Source organism: Lathyrus oleraceus, chromosome 3 (assembly GCF_024323335.1).
Source record: "Lathyrus oleraceus cultivar Zhongwan6 chromosome 3, CAAS_Psat_ZW6_1.0, whole genome shotgun sequence".
Taxonomy (NCBI): domain Eukaryota; kingdom Viridiplantae; phylum Streptophyta; class Magnoliopsida; order Fabales; family Fabaceae; genus Lathyrus; species Lathyrus oleraceus.
In genome coordinates this window covers 206,886,259-206,900,359 of record NC_066581.1, presented here as the reverse complement: position 1 = coordinate 206,900,359, position 14,101 = coordinate 206,886,259, and positions in this window count along the sequence as shown.

Sequence of the window (14,101 nt, the reverse complement as noted above, 5' to 3'; positions counted from 1 at the left end):
GCAATTGGTGAATTACCAGTGGTGTACGATTTTCCAGAAGTGTTTCCAAATGATATAAGTGATTTACCGCTGGAGTGCGAGGTTGAGTTTTCCATAGACTTAGTAATTAGTATTTGTCCTGTGTTAATGGCTCCTTATAGGATGCCTGCTTCAGATTTGAGTGATTTGAAGAAGCAATTGGAAGAGTTTCTTAAGAAGAAGTTTGTTCGATCGAGTGTTTCACTGTGGGAAACACTAGTGTTGCTAAGCAAGAAGAAAGATGGTAGCATGAGGTTGTGTGTTGATTATCGACAACTGAATAAAGTGACTATCAAGAACAAGTATCCACTTATGAGAAATGATGATTTGATGGATTAATTGATTGGTGCTGATGCATTCAGTAAGATCGATTTGCGGTCGGGTTATCATCATATTTGTGTGAAACCAGAAGATATTTTAACGATTGTGTTCAGGACGAGGTATGGTCACTATGAGTATTCAGTGATGTCGTTTGGTGTGTCTAATGTGCCTGGAGAGTTCATGGAGTACATGAATATAATATTCCATTCGTACTTAGATCAATTTGTGGTGGTATTCATCTACGACATTTTAATATACTCTAATTCTGATGAGAGCATGTGGAGCATATGAGGGTAGTGTTGCAGACTTTACGAGAGAGGAAGCTTTATTCCAAGTTTTCCAAGTGTGATTTTTGGTGGAAAGAAGTGAGTTTTCTTGGATATGTGATTTCTAGTGGTGGTATTATTATTGATCCGTCGAAGGTCGATGTTGTGCTACAATGGAAGACTCTGAAGTTTGTTACTGAGATTAGAAGTTTTTTGGTTTGGCTGGTTATTACATGTGGTTTATTGAAGTTTTTCAAAGTTAGCATTGCCTTTGATGCAGCTGACTTGAAAGGGTCAAGCTGACGTTTAAGATGTGCATTGTGAGAAAAATTTCAAGAACTCGAGATGAATTTGATGTTTGCTTCAGTTTTGATTTTGCCGAAGCCAAGTGAATCCTTTGTTGTGTATTGTGATGCTTAGAAGATGGGTCTAGGTGGTGTATTGATGCATAATGGTCAAGTTATGGCTTATGTTTCTAGACAGTTGAAAGTTCATGGGTGGAATTATTCTACGCATTATCTAGACTTGGCAGCTATGGTGTTTGTGTTAAAGATTTGGAGACATTATCACTTTGGTTCCATATTTGAAGTGTTCAACAACCACAGGAGTTTGGATTACTTGTTCGATTTAGAAATAATTGAATATGAGGCAGAAGAGATGGATCAAATGCCTGAAAAATTATGATTTTGGCTCGACTTACCATCCGGGTAAAGCCAATGTTGTGGTCGATGCGTTGAGTAGGAAGTCGTTGCATATGTCGATGCTGATGGTTTAAGAACTAGTATTAATAAAGCAATTCAGAGACATGAGTTTGGTGTGTGAAAAGACTCTTAACAGTGTGAAGTTAGGCATGTTGAAGTTGACTACTGGTATCCTTGAAGAAATCAGAGAAGGTCAAAAAATCAATTTGAGATTGATCGACCGGTTAGTGTTAATCAATCAAGGAAAAGGAGGTGAGTTCATGATCGACGAGAATGGTGTGATGAAATCCAGAGATAGGGTTTGTGTGCCAGATGTACCAGAACTTAAGAAGAGTATTCTTGAGGAAATTCATAGAAGTGGTATGAGTATTCATCTCGATGCCACTAAGATGTATCAAGATTTGAAGAAAATGTTTTGGTGGCCAAGAATGAAGAATGAAGTACCTGATTATGTTTACGCTTGCTTGACTTGCTAGAACTCGAAGATTGAACATCAGAAGTCATTGGGCCTGATGCAACCGTTGAGTATTCCTGAGTGGAACTAAGATATCATCTCCATGGATTTTGTGACGAGTTTTTCGAAGATGATGAAGGTATGTGATTCCATTTGGATTATTGTTGACAGACTGACCAAATCAGCTCATTTCATGCCAATTAAGATCAGTTATCCTATGTAGAAGTTAGATGAGTTGTATATTGAGAAATTTGTTAGCCAGCATGGTATTCCTTCAAGTGTAATATGTAACACCCCAAATAAAGTAAAAGAATTATTTGATTAAGTTGATAATATTATTTTATTAATTAATTAAATAAATTGGATTATTGGATTTATTATTATTATTATTATTTTGGAAAATATATAAGTGGGAAATAAGAAAAATAGTCTCATTTTTGGGAACAGAAGAGTTTTACGTGGAAGTTGAGAAGCTGCAGAGAAGGGAGAAGCGGTAGAGCAAAGGCGGAAGAGTGGAAAAGCTGAAGAGTTGAGTTGCCGAATTATCTCAGGTAAGGGGTCTGAACCTTATTAAACAATAATATGCGAGCATTTTCATGATTTATGTAGGATTGTTGATGGACTTTGGGGATTTAGGGAGATTGGGAAAGTTGGGGTTTATCGTCGTTTAAGGTTATGATGAATAAGTTGAATTAAGCTGAAATTGAATCCGTAGTTGAGAGTATTGTGAAATTCTGAGCGTATAGCTTTTACAGATTTAGAATCGGAGGTCCGGAAGTCCTCCAACGGCGGAAAAATGCGGAAACTCTGCATTCTGCCTTGTGTTAGCGCAGGAACTGCTGTTTCGTCTGCGTTAACCGGTTAACCCATGGTGTTAACCGGTTAACACTGTTACAATTTGTGAATATGTTGAGTTTTGCCTGCGTTAACCGGTTAACCTATAGCGTTAACCGGTTAACACTGTTGCGTTTTGCCTGGGGAGGTATTGTTGTCCTGCGTTAACCGGTTAACGCATGGTGTTAACCGGTTAACACTGTTCCAGTATTGAAAAATGACTAATTTTTATGTTGAAATTGTGATTTGGCCTATTGTGGTTGATTGTGATGAATCCATGTGTTAAGATGTAATGTTGTTGTTGTTTTGTTGAGTTGTATGTCATGCTATTAATGATAAAGATAACATGATCATGTGATGTTGTTGTTGCGATGTTGATTATGATGCATGTTTGGTGTGCATGCATTCATGAAAGGCCGATGCCTAGTGATGAACGGACATGAGTTCCAATGATGTTGTTGACTCCGGGCTTGTTGAGAGGCTTGGTTCCTTATGGGGGACCCGGATTCTATGGTGATGAATCTGGGAGTGGTGATCCTGTAGTGGTCACAAAATGGGTATATCGAGTCGTGTTGAGTCATGCATGGGTGTGTGCATTGCATTTGATATGTTGTTTTGTTGATGTTCATGAGTATGTTGATTATGATGATTATGATGAGCTGTGTTGGCATATGTGAAATATATTTATGTTTATATTTCTGTCGTTATATTGTTATTTAATAATGTAATTCTCACCCCTTCTGCATGTGTTTATGTTCATCTATGATGAGCAATGTGCAGATACAGCGGAGTAGCTATTGTTGAGGTTTGAAGAATAAGTGTAGAGTTATTCTACGGAGTCGAGTCAAATGCTCTGGTCATGTGACACCGGGGTTATGGGATTCGATAGATAATTACATTTTATTTATGTTGTTTATGATGGATAATTGTTGAGATGCTTTGTGGAGATCATGTTGACACATTATTATAATAATTATGTTGTTGTCCGCTGCGAAGTTTTAAATCAAATAAAGAATATATTTTATGTTGTGATGCGAGAAATAACATGTTGTATGAAATGTAAACTCTTCTACATGTTGTACTCTGATAATATATATAAATATGTCGTTTGGGTAGAAGGGTGTTACATTAGTGGTATCAGAGCATTGTCAGTCCAGTCGAGTCATAATGTGATGTTTTCCCTGTTGGTCGATTAGTGGAAATGACACTGTCGATATTTAACGGTTGTGGTTGTGTTGTGCAGAGTATGGCTGGGGAAAATGACCGTGCGATTGCTGAGGCTTTGGCTGCTATGGCGCAGGCTATGCAGGCGCAGCAGAATCCGCCGGTCGACGAGTTTAAGAATTTGGGAAGGTTTCTGAAGAATAACCCTCCTACATTCAAAGGGCGCTATGATCCGGATGGTGCTCAGATTTGGCTGAAGGAGATTGAGAAGATTTTCCGGGTGATGACGTGTACTGAAGCACAGAAGGTGCAGTTTGGTACGCATATGTTATCTGAAGAGGCTGAAAACTGGTGGGATAACACTCGCCAGAGAATTGAAGTACCAGGTGCTGAGATGACTTGGGAAAGGTTCAAGACGGCCTTTCTGGAGAAATATTTTCCTGCTGATGTGCGCTGTAAGAAGGAGATGGAATTTCTAGAACTGAAGCAGGGTAACATGTCTGTTGCTGACTACGCTTCGAAGTTTGAAGAGCTGGTGCAGTATTGTCCTCACTATAATAATGCTGATGCTGAGGGATCCAAGTGTGTCAAGTTTGAGAACGGGTTGCGTCCCGAGATCAAACAAGGCATTGGTTACCAGGAGATTCGTAGGTTTCCTACACTGGTTAATAAGTGCAGGATATTCGAGGAAGATAGCAAGGCTAGGACTGCTCATTACAAAAGTCTTAGTGAGAAGAAGAATAAGGATCGTGGTGGTCCTTATGCATCTCCGAATGGTAAAGGTAAGCAGAAAGTAGTAGATGAGAAGAAGCCAAGTGGGGGAGGATCTTCCATAGCTGGTAAATGTTTCAAGTGTGGCGAACCAGGCCACCGTGCTGATAGCTGTACCAAGAAAGTGCTGAGATGTTTCCGATGCGGTCAGACTGGTCATAGAGTTACTGAATGTAAGGATGCTGGTCCGACATGTTTTAATTGTGGCGAGAAAGGTCATATCAGTTCGCAGTGCTCGAAACCGAAGAAGGCGGCTACTGCAGCTCATACTACTGGTAGGGTGTTTGCTCTGAGTGGGGCTGAAGCTCCTAAAGAAGATAATCTGATTAAAGGTACTTGCTTGATTAATAATGTTGAATTGCTTGCTATTGTTGACACTGGTGCTACTCATTCGTTTATTTCGTATGAGTGTGCGACTAGGATTGGTGTGATTATGTCGTCCCTAGGCGGAAGTATGGTGATAGATACTCCTGCTAATGGTTCTGTGGAGACTTCTGTTGTCTGTCGAGGTTGTCAGTTGACGATCTTTGAGAGAGAGTTCGTGGTTGATTTGGTGTGCTTACCCTTGCACCAAATTGATATTATTCTGGGAATGAATTGGCTAGAATTCTATGGCGTGTCTATCAACTGCTATAGAAAGACGGTGCAGTTTTCTGAAGTTGGTGAGAATGATGAGGCAAGATTTCTATCTGCTAGGCAGGTGGGGGATTTTGTGAAAGATGAAGCCCAGATATTCGCTTTATTTGCGTCTCTGCAAGCGGATAAGAAAGTGGTGAGTGTAGATTTGCCTGTTGTCTGTGAATTTCAGGATGTGTTTCCGGAGGATGTAAGTGATTTACCTCCAGAACGTGAAGTTGAATTTGCCATTGACTTAGTACCAGGTACGAGTCCAGTGTCGATGCCTCCTTATAGAATGTCGGCAACTGAATTAGTTGAATTGAAGAAGCAACTTGAAGAATTGCTTGAGAAGAAGTTTGTGCGTCCAAGTGTTTCTCCTTGGGGTGCACCAGTATTGTTAGTGAAGAAGAAAGAAGGTACGATGAGGTTGTGTGTCGATTATCGGCAGTTGAATAAGGTGACTATCAAGAATCGGTATCCATTGCCGAGGATTGATGATTTGATGGACCAGTTGATTGGAGCTCATGTTTTCAGTAAGATTGATTTGCGGTCGGGTTATCATCAGATCCGAGTGAAGTCAGATGATATTGCGAAGACTGCTTTCCGTACGAGGTATGGTCATTATGAATACACTGTGATGCCGTTCGGTGTGTCTAATGCTCCAGGTGTGTTTATGGAATATATGAATCGTATATTTCATCCGTACCTTGATGATTTTGTGGTGGTGTTCATAGATGATATATTGATATATTCTAAGACGGAAGAAGAGCATGCAGGACATCTGAGAATTGTTTTACAGGTGTTAAGAGAAAGGAAATTATATGCAAAATTATCTAAATGTGAGTTCTGGTTGAAGGAAGTGAGTTTCCTTGGCCATGTGATTTCGAGTGGTGGAATTTCCGTTGATCCTGCTAAAGTGGATGTTGTATTACAGTGGGAGACTCCGAAGTCTGCTACTGAGATACGCAGTTTTCTGGGGTTAGCTGGTTATTATCGCAGATTTATTGAGGGCTTCTCTAAGTTGGCATTGCCGTTGACGCAGTTGACTAAGAAGGGTCAAGTGTATGTATGGGATGCAGCTTGTGAAGCGAGTTTTGTTGAGCTGAAGAGGCGGTTGACCAGTGCTCCAGTGTTGATCTTGCCTAGTCCTGGTGAGTCCTTTGTTGTTTATTGTGATGCTTCTTTGATGGGTCTTGGTGGTGTTTTGATGCAGAATGGTAAAGTTGTAGCTTATGCTTCTAGACAGTTGAGAGTTCATGAGAGGAATTATCCTACGCATGATCTAGAACTTGCGGCTGTTGTATTTGTGTTGAAAATGTGGAGGCATTATCTGTATGGTTCCAGATTCGAAGTGTTCAGTGATCACAAGAGTCTGAAGTATCTGTTTGATCAGAAAGAGTTAAATATGAGGCAGAGAAGGTGGTTAGAATTACTGAAGGATTTTGACTTTGAATTGAGTTATCATCCCGGTAAGGCTAATGTAGTTGCAGATGCGCTGAGTAGAAAGTCTCTACATATGTCTATGATGATGGTTCGGGAGCTTGAGTTAATTGAACAGTTCCGTGATATGAGTTTGGGTTGTGAAGTTTCCGCTGATAGTGTAAAGTTGGGTATGCTGAAGTTGACTAGTGGAATTCTGGAAGATATTCGGAATGGTCAACAAGTTGATGTCGCTCTAGTTGATCATATTACTATGGTTAACCAGGGTAATGGTGGTAATTTTGAGATTGATGAGAATGGCATCCTGCGATTTAAAGGTAGAGTTTGTGTTCCTGAGGTGTCTGAATTGAGAAGGAATATTCTTGAAGAGGGCCATAGGAGTGGATTGAGTATCCATCCAGGTGCAACAAAAATGTATCAAGATTTGAAGAAGTTGTTTTGGTGGGCTGGTATGAAAAGAGATGTTGCTAAGTTTGTGTATGCCTGTTTGACTTGTCAGAAGTCAAAGACTGAACATCAGAGACCGGCAGGTATGATGCAACCTTTGAAGATTCCTGAATGGAAGTGGGATAGCATTTCCATGGATTTTGTGACGGGATTGCCGAGGACGGTGAAAGGTAATGATTCTATTTGGGTGATTGTGGATCGATTGACTAAGTCGGCGCATTTCTTGCCGATGAAGATTAATCACTCTTTAGAGAAGTTGGCAGAGTTGTATATTGAGGAGATAGTGAGGCTGCATGGTATTCCATCCAGTATTGTGTCTGATAGAGATCCCAGATTTACTTCTAGATTTTGGGAAAGTTTGCAGAAAGCGTTGGGGACTAAGTTGAGGTTGAGTTCAGCTTATCATCCTCAGACGGATGGTCAGACTGAAAGAACTATCCAATCCTTGGAGGATTTGTTGAGAGCTTGTGTATTGGAGCAGAGTGGTTCTTGGGATAATTATTTGCCGTTAGTGGAGTTTACTTATAATAATAGTTTTCATGCTAGTATCGGTATGGCTCCATATGAAGCATTGTATGGTAGGAGGTGTAGAACTCCATTGTGTTGGTATGAGTCAGGTGAGAGTGTTGTACTCGGACCTGAGATTGTGCAGCAGACGACTGAAAAGGTTAAGATGATTCAGGAGAAAATGAAGATTTCTCAGAGTCGTCAGAAGAGTTATCATGATAATAGGAGAAAGGCACTTGAATTCCAAGAGGGAGATCATGTGTTCTTGAGAGTTACTCCGACGACAGGTGTGGGTAGAGCTTTAAAGTCTAAAAAGCTTACTCCGAGGTTTGTGGGTCCGTATCAGATTTTGAAGAGAGTTGGGGAAGTGGCGTATCGGATAGCTTTACCGCCGTCGCTTTCTAATCTGCATGATGTGTTTCATGTATCTCAGTTGAGAAAATATATTGCAGATCCTTCGCATGTTGTTCAGTTGGATGATATCCAGGTGAGGGATAATTTGACCGTTGAGGTGTTGCCAATTCGGATAGATGACCGAGAAGAGAAGACCCTGAGAGGTAAGAAGATTGCTCTAGTGAAAGTTGTTTGGGGAGGTCCAGCTGGTGAGAGCTTGACTTGGGAGCGCGAAGATCAGATGAAGGAGTCGTATCCGACTCTATTTGCTTGAGGTATGTTTTCGAGGACGAAAACTTCTAAAGTGGGGGAGAGTTGTAACACCCCAAATAAAGTAAAAGAATTATTTGATTAAGTTGATAATATTATTTTATTAATTAATTAAATAAATTGGATTATTGGATTTATTATTATTATTATTATTTTGGAAAATATATAAGTGGGAAATAAGAAAAATAGTCTCATTTTTGGAACAGAAGAGTTTTACGTGGAAGTTGAGAAGCTGCAGAGAAGGGAGAAGCAGTAGAGCAAAGGCGGAAGAGTGGAAAAGCTGAAGAGTTGAGTTGCCGAATTATCTCAGGTAAGGGGTCTGAACCTTATTAAACAATAATATGCGAGCATTTTCATGATTTATGTAGGATTGTTGATGGACTTTGGGGATTTAGGGAGATTGGGAAAGTTGGGGTTTATCGTCGTTTAAGGTTATGATGAATAAGTTGAATTAAGCTGAAATTGAATCCGTAGTTGAGAGTATTGTGAAATTCTGAGCGTATAGCTTTTACAGATTTAGAATCGGAGGTCCGGAAGTCCTCCAACGGCGGAAAAAATGCGGAAACTCTGCATTCTGCCTTGTGTTAGCGCAGGAACTGCTGTTTCGTCTGCGTTAACCGGTTAACCCATGGTGTTAACCGGTTAACACTGTTACAATTTGTGAATATGTTGAGTTTTGCCTGCGTTAACCGGTTAACCTATAGCGTTAACCGGTTAACACTGTTGCGTTTTGCCTGGGGAGGTATTGTTGTCCTGCGTTAACCGGTTAACGCATGGTGTTAACCGGTTAACACTGTTCCAGTATTGAAAAATGACTAATTTTTATGTTGAAATTGTGATTTGGCCTATTGTGGTTGATTGTGATGAATCCATGTGTTAAGATGTAATGTTGTTGTTGTTTTGTTGAGTTGTATGTCATGCTATTAATGATAAAGATAACATGATCATGTGATGTTGTTGTTGCGATGTTGATTATGATGCATGTTTGGTGTGCATGCATTCATGAAAGGCCGATGCCTAGTGATGAACGGACATGAGTTCCAATGATGTTGTTGACTCTGGGCTTGTTGAGAGGCTTGGTTCCTTATGGGGGACCCGGATTCTATGGTGATGAATCTGGGAGTGGTGATCCTGTAGTGGTCACAAAATGGGTATACCGAGTCGTGTTGAGTCATGCATGGGTGTGTGCATTGCATTTGATATGTTGTTTTGTTGATGTTCATGAGTATGTTGATTATGATGATTATGATGAGCTGTGTTGGCATATGTGAAATATATTTATGTTTATATTTCTGTCGTTATATTGTTATTTAATAATGTAATTCTCACCCCTTCTGCATGTGTTTATGTTCATCTATGATGAGCAATGTGCAGATACAGCGGAGTAGCTATTGTTGAGGTTTGAAGAATAAGTGTAGAGTTATTCTACGGAGTCGAGTCAAATGCTCTGGTCATGTGACACCGGGGTTATGGGATTCGATAGATAATTACATTTTATTTATGTTGTTTATGATGGATAATTGTTGAGATGCTTTGTGGAGATCATGTTGACACATTATTATAATAATTATGTTGTTGTCCGCTGCGAAGTTTTAAATCAAATAAAGAATATATTTTATGTTGTGATGCGAGAAATAACATGTTGTATGAAATGTAAACTCTTCTACATGTTGTACTCTGATAATATATATAAATATGTCGTTTGGGTAGAAGGGTGTTACATAATATCAGATAGAGATCCGAGATTTGTGGCAAGTTTTTGGCAGAGTTTGTAGGAAGCGATGGGTACTAAGTTGAAGTTAAGTTTTTCTTATCATCCATAGACAGGCACTCAAACAGAGAGAACCATCCAATCCTTGGAGGATATCTTTAGAGCCTGTATGCTATAACAATGAGGTGTTTGGGATAGCTACTTTTTGTTGATTGAGTTCACCTATAACAACTGTTTCCATTCTAGTATTGAAATGACACTGTTTGAGGCTTTGAATGGTAGGAGGTGTAAGACACCTTTGTGTTGGTATGAATCAGGTGAGAGTGTTGTGCTTGGACCTAAGATTATTCAGCAAACCTCTGAGAATATCAAGATGATCCAAGAAAAGATGAAAGCTTCATAGAGTCGCCATAAGAGTTATCATGATAAAAGGAGGAAGGCACTTGAGTTCCAAGAGGGGGATCATGAGTGCTTGTAAGTTAGTCTGGTAACTGGCGTTGGACGAGATTTGAAGTCTCGAAAGCTCACACTGCATTTTTTGGTCATTACCAGATTATGAAGCGAGTAGGAGAAGTATCCTACAAAGTTGCATTATTGTTGTTTCTTTCGAATCTTCATGATATCTTTCATGTGTCTCAATTGAGGAATTATACTTTTGATATGTCACATGCGATTCAAGTGGACGATGTGCAAGTTAGAGATAACTTGACCGTTGAGGCATCTCTCTTGAGAGTAGAGGATCACGAAGTGAAGCACTTGAGGGGCAAGGAGATTAAGCTGATGAAGGTGGTAGGGGAGGACCTGCTGGTGGAAGTATAACAGGGGAGCTGGAGAGTCGGATGAGAGAGTCGTATCTGACTATGTTTCCTTCAAGTAATTTTCTAGAGATAAGATTCTCTAAGTGGGGGAGAGTTGTAACACCCCTAAGTTTGATTAATTTATTTAATCAAATATTTTATATTTTATTTAATTAATTAGTATGTGGTGTGTTTTTAATCAAATATATTATGTGTATATGGTGTATGGTGGGATATGGTGAGAGCATTGGTGGGATGGTAAAAGGATTAGAAAAATTAATTTAGTTGGAAATAATTAGAATGAATAATTATTTTTAATTAATTAATTAAAATAAATAAAAAATAGTGAGAGTTAGTAGAGTGAGGGCTGAATTGAGATAAAGGAAAATAAAGGGAACAAGGAGAGACAATAGATAATATGAGGGGAGGAAAATATAATTATTAAGGAATTGGAATAATTAGGTTTTTAGAATAAAAGATGTTAGAGTAACATATTGCAGTCAATATGTGAAAACATAGTGTTTTAGAGAAGGAGCAAGAACAAGGCTAGGGCTTGAGGAAGGGAGAGTGTTGGAACAAGATTTGTTCATGCCCTAAAAGGTTTTGAGGATAACAAAATATTTAAAGAACAATAGAATTTACTAATGGTTGTTCAAGTGTGTAGGATCAAAAGACATTAACCTTGATAAAAATCAAGTTAATCACTTAGAAGAATCATTAAAGAGAAGCAAAGTGATTATGAATCTGAAGGACCATAACCAAAGCCTTCAGACTTTGAAAAGTCAACTCAAGTCTTTCATATGGTCAACCTTATTCAAAGATCAACAAGGTTTTGAAGACTGAAGTAGTTTGAAGCAAGTATACTTTCCATAAGGAATGACTCTACAACTTCTGAGCAAGCTTCATTAGTAGTTCTGAAGATTCTGCTTTAAAGGATTACTGTCTATATCAAATCAACAACTCTGAAAGTGTTCATCCAAATTAGTTCTGATCAAGACTCTGATAAAAGGAAAGTTGAGAACCTGTGAACCTAAGACTCTGAAGTTTCATTCCAACCAGGTTCTGAAGATATACTTTAACTTCTGATCATACTTTAACTAATTCTATAAAAAGCCTTTGACTCAGGAAGTTAAGTATCAAGATAAAAATGACTCAGATCAAGCTTCATCAAACGTCTATAAGAAGTCTCCAGTCGTAAGTTATCTAAAGAAGATCATGTGACAACGGTACACTACTTTATGTCAAATCAAGAAAATTAACATTGTCAAGATCTTATCTTTCCAACTTTTATGAACTCTACTCTACTCCTCTCAATGTCTTTGTGCTAGCTGAGTTTATAGTACACTTCGCATGCTCTAGCTAAAGACCTTCAATGGCTACTTATACCATTGGCAGTTTCAATCTTCAAAGGATTTATTCTCAACATCTATATAAATAAGAATATTGAAAACATTCAAAAGGGTTCTTTAATGAGAATGTATGGGGTTGAAGAATATATGTTAATTTATTTATTTTTCTATATACCAGTTCACAAAATGGGTTGAGGGAGAGATTGTGTTACACACAAAAAAGCTGGTGAAAGAAACACACACAAAATGGAAAATATAACCATAAGGGTTAAGTGTGTGAGAGTAGAATGAATATGATCAAGATCAACAGAACATAAAGGAACAACAAAGAAGAAAATATGTGCATGGAGAAAAGAATATTAAAAGCTTCAATCTTCCATACTTATGAGCAATCAAGTTATATTTTGCTCAATAGTGTAAAACCTTTTTGTATCTGCTTAACTAAGAAGCACACATATAAACACAAGGTTAATACCCAACTCTTTTGTTAATAGAATCTGAAGACTCCAGTTGTTATGTTCAAAGTAAGTCTCTTTATGTTAGATTGAGCATTGAAGTCTCATGCTTGCGGGAAAAGCAAGAAGCCTCTTTCAAGGATTGATTTAGCATGAAGTATCTTTTTATGGGATTGAGCAGGAAGTCTTAAACGGGTTGTTCAGGCAATGAAGTCTCTTCTTTGAAGGCTTTAGCAGAAGTCTCTTTCTAGTTTGATTGAGCAAATTATAATTTGATTGATTATAGTGAAAATCTCTTGTACTGCAAGAGGAGTGGACTATTCTCACTTTGAGAGGAACCAAGATATATTGTGTGTCTCTTTATTTACTTCTGCATTTATGTTATGTTATGCAACAAACTCTGAAGTCAGACTCTGATCTAATTAAGACTCTTACTTGGATCAGAATTTGAGCTTGATATCTCAGGTTCTGAACAGGTTTAAGAAAAAATAAGTAAATTTCCATATACACAATTCGCCCCCCCCCCCCTTTCTTGTATATATTTTCCTCACCTTCAGAGACCACAAGTCACAAACCTGGATCAATTTAGGAACTTTTATAGGGAATCTAAGGTAGGTGGGATAAAGGGCTTCTATATGGGTGTTTAGTATGAAAGGGTGGCGAAGAGAGACCCTTACTCTCATTAGGAAATGTGTAAATTCTGTTTTGATTGTTGTTATGTTACAATCTGAAAAATTGATGATTGATTATGTTGATTATGTGATAGTTGTGGCTAAATTAATGTGTGAATCATTATGTTTATGAATATATGATTTTCTACCATTTTTGGATATTTTAAGCTTTGAACATGAACATGAATTAATGAAAGTGATGAATGATTTGGGGTGTCCAATTGCCACGATCCATGACTGGTATGTGCATTATAATATGCTTGATTATAGTGGTATTGTTGTGTAATGTTCAATTCGTGTTATGGGGTAATTGAATATGGTAATAAAAATTAGGATGATGTATGAGGGGTATTAAATGAGGGAGATAAAGATCATGTGTGAAAATTGGGAGTTTCTGGAAATTTGACCTATTTCAATCGATTGACACCATATGTCAATTGATTGCATGCGTGTTGTTTTTGTAAGAAAATAGAAAAAATAACTATGTCAATCGATTAATGTTGGGAATTAATTGATTGCATGCAGTCTAAAAGCGAAAAATTGCAAAGGCTGAATGCCAAAAGATTTGATGTCAATCGATTGACGCTAGCCAAATTTTGAAAAATTGCTTAATTGAAACCTAGTATATTACCCGATGATTTATGTTATAACTTTAGTTTTGTAGGTCCAAATGAGGTGTCTTTTGAAGCGTTAGAGAGCTAACGCGCATTGCTACCTCATGGTAGAGCCTTGTGAGATGGTTGATGTATGGATATATTTCCATGTGTGAAATGTATGGATAATTGTGTGAGTTATCGTACCTGCCTAATAGTATATTTATGTTAAGATGATTTAACATGACTGAATTTTGTGTGAATATGAATATGATGTGGTGTTGTTGTTTGGTGATTTTATACGGTGTGAACATGATTTAT